Genomic DNA, 553 nt, shown 5'->3' on the forward strand with positions numbered 1-553 from the left:
ATTTGTGTCTTTTAGAAAAAATACTTTTTTTTTTTTTTTTTTTTTTTTTTAAGCTGTAGCTCTGTGAACTGATGATAGTGAAACGGATTTGGGAGGGTCAAGTCAGAGTCACGTTTCAGGGAATATGTGGGAAGGAACTGCAGGGACAGGATCCCTTTACTTCGGAGGGGAGAGCTGTTTCTTGACTGGATTCAATGGCAGTAACCTGAATCACCACAGAAAACTGATTTAGGCAAGAGAGTAGATTTAATCAAGTGATTGCACAGTCACTCTACAGAAGGTACAAATGAAGACAAGACAAATTATTCAGAGAGGTAGTGGCAGGGTGGGTGTGGGGTCTAAATCTTGGCCCTTTTCCCCAGCCTTCCTCGTTAAACCTGTGGGCTGGGTACAAAATCGGTATCCAGCTGAACTCCCGTACTGCTTTTCACAGCACAGTTCTTGGTTCTCTAGGGAGCACCTTCACAGCTTCCTCCTGCAGTGTTGCCATGAATAGGCAATAACTAAGAGCTGTGCTGACAGCCAGTGATGTTATAAGGCCTCAAAAGAATTC

This window comes from Chaetura pelagica, unplaced genomic scaffold (assembly GCF_000747805.2).
Source record: "Chaetura pelagica isolate M959 unplaced genomic scaffold, ChaPel_1.0 scaffold181, whole genome shotgun sequence".
NCBI lineage: Eukaryota > Metazoa > Chordata > Aves > Apodiformes > Apodidae > Chaetura > Chaetura pelagica.